We start from the raw sequence: 2806 nt of genomic DNA on the forward strand, positions 1-2806 counted from the left end.
TAGGGTTAGGATTAGGGTTAGGGTACAGGTTAGGTTACGGTTTAGGGTAGGGTTAGGGTTAGGGTACGGGTTAGTGTACGGGTTAGGGTTAGGGGTTAGGGGTTAGGGGTTAGAGTTAGGTTTAGGGTTAGTGTTAGGTTTAGGGTTAGGGTTAGGGTCTCCCTGTCCTCTGCTGTATAGAGACCATTCTCCTCCGGTAACCAGATTGATCATTTCAGAACATAACCTTTGAGGCTCTCTGCGATCCGCTCCCCACCTGTCTGTCCTCTCCAGCCTCACCTCTCCCACTGCAGCCCCCCTCTGTGGGCCACCAAGCTGTGTGGTTGTCCCACATGTTCCTTGGGCCTGACTCCAATCCTTTGCATTCTCTGTGCCCTCTGCCAGGAGCACTCTTCTCTCCCCTTGCATCATGTCTGGCTTTTTCCCCATTGGCTGGGCCTCTACTTGCCCCCTGGTGACCTGACTCATGTCTGCTGGGTGTATGTGCTCGTCCCATATTTAAATGTAGTATCCACCTTCCCTGTGTGAGCGATTTACTAACCTGCGAGGTATGGGGTAGGCACAGGGAAGTAGTCTTAGTGCCTGTGTAAAAAAGCCAGTCTCAGGGCGCCTGGGTGTCTCAGTCCTTAAGCGTCTGCCTTCGGCTCAGGTCGTGATCCCAGGGGCCTGGGATTAAGTCCTATGTCAGGCTCCCTGCTCAGCAGGGAGCCTGCTTCTCCCTCTCCCCCTCCCCCTCCTTGTGTTCCCTCTCTAGCTGTCTCTTTCTCTGTCAAATAAATAAAATCTTAAAAAAAATCAGTCTCAGAGGGGCTCACCACACTTGCTGACAATGGGGGAGCTGCTGTCCCCACAGTGAGGGGCAGGTAGTCCCCTCAACGGGGGACCAGCCATGTGAGGCAGTTGGACAAGACTTCCAATGTTTGGGGGCCAGGGAGATGTAGACCTGGACCCAGAAGCTCACCCCCTTGGATTCAAGGCTAGGGCCTAAGCAAGCCCCCTTTTTCCAGGGGTCATCTTTCCCCTTCCCTGCCCATGGGCTGAACCTGATTCCTGATCTGGGGAGTTCGAGGGTGACCCCTCCTAGAAATACCAGTGGTTTACTGATGGACCTTGTCAGCCAGAGGCCCAGTAGCCTTCAAGGGAGAACCCTATAGGGGGTGGAGACAGCTCTGTTGGGGACCAGCGACAGCCCACTCAAAGTAAAGTGGGGCAGCTGGCCGGCCCTGCTGATTCTACGCAGTCTGTAGGACATAGAAACACGGGCTGTGCCCAAAGGTGCTCAACTCATGGCAGGTGGGGACAGAACCTGCAGGGGTTCAGCCAGGGTAGGGCACCTGCAGGGTTTGCCTGGGAGCTCAGGAGAGGGGGGTGTTCCTGGCTCCAGCATGTTGAGAGTGGGGCTGCATGGGTTTCCAGCCTCCTAAGCCTCAGGCTCCCCTGTGTAAGATGGGGTGCTGATGGCCCCTATCTCTGGGAGCAGAAGGTAGGGAGGCCCTGCCAGTGGACTTGCTCAGGACAAGCCAGGGTGGCTGTTGCTTAAAGCAGCACAGGGCCTGTCCCCATGAAGAAGGTGTACACGTCCATGACCCCCAGCTCTGGGGTCCTGCTGCCAGCCTCTGGCAGTGACCCTCTTCCTGCCCTGTCCCCTGCCCCTGTGGATACGGGGTCTTCCTGGAGCTGTTCCTGCAGAATCACTTCATGGTGGACACAGGGTCATCTACTATGTCTTCACCGACCAGCTGGTTGCTGTGTCCCGTGTGCCCCTCCAGGAGCACTGAAGGGTGGTGGTTCTTGAGGTCCGCGGTGCCCCACACTGGCAGGATGTGTCCATGCAGCACACGGCGATCATGAGCTGCTTCTATGAGGAGTGCTTCCTCTATGAGGTGGATGACATGGTGTGCGGGGACGTGGACATGAAGTTCTGTGACCACGTGGGCATGGAGATCCTGTCCCCCCTCTTTGGCACCCTGCACCCCGGTTTCTACTGGGTGGCCCGTGAGGACTTAAGCTATGAGCGCTGGTCCCAGTCCCAGGCCCACATCCCCAGGGACAAGGGTGACTTCTACTACATGGGGGCCTTTTTTGGGGGGTTGTGCCAGAGGTTCACCAACTGACCTTAGCCTGTCACCAGGTGATGGTGGTCAACTGGGCCAATGGGATCGAGGCCATGTGGTACAATAAGAGCCACCTGAACAGGTACCTGCTGGACCACAAGCCCACCAAGGTGCTGTCCCTGGAGGACCTGCGGGACCCACAGCTATTGGGCTGGCCCTGGAGGACCTGTGTGCAGCTGCTGGGCTGGCCCCGGGTCATGAAGAAGCTGAGATCTGGGCCATGCCCAAGAATCACCAGGACACCTGGAACTCATGAGGGGCTGTCCCCGTCTCCAGCAGGGGGTGCTGACTTCAGTGGAGCCATCAGAGCAGGTTCCCACTTCTGTCCCCTCGAGGGACACTGTGCAGTCCAGTACTGTCTGCACGGGCACGTCCAGTGCCCCAGCCGCACCTGCTCACAGGAGGCCTGCCTGGGGATACAGCGTCCTCTCTTTGCGTTCACTACATTTTCTTCACTTCTGGGTCATTTGCAGCTGTGAACGGCTCCAGTTTTATGTCAGATGTTTTTCTGTGTCGATGCTGAGCAACCATTTTTAAAAAGAACAATTGAGGGAAAAGGTTTTCTCTCTAGTTCTAAACAGACACCGCCTGGTGGGGCTGGGACAGCCCTGTAGCAGCCATGGAGCCAGAACGGGTCCTGGCTGGGTCTTCCCTCCCAGTCCTTGCATGTTGCCATGGCCATGGGGCTTCAG

The 2806-nt window shown here is 56.9% G+C and overlaps 1 pseudogene; it reads left to right on the forward strand.

Annotated features, from left to right (window-relative positions):
• The first annotated feature begins 1653 nt into the window (after positions 1–1653).
• LOC135362157 (histo-blood group ABO system transferase 2-like) lies at positions 1654–2370 on the forward strand (annotated as a pseudogene).
• The last annotated feature ends 436 nt before the right edge of the window (positions 2371–2806 follow it).

This window comes from Mirounga angustirostris, unplaced genomic scaffold (assembly GCF_029215605.1).
Source record: "Mirounga angustirostris isolate CCGP_5_RB_7025 unplaced genomic scaffold, mMirAng1.0.hap1 SCAF_12, whole genome shotgun sequence".
In the NCBI taxonomy this organism is placed as follows: Eukaryota; Metazoa; Chordata; class Mammalia; order Carnivora; family Phocidae; genus Mirounga; species Mirounga angustirostris.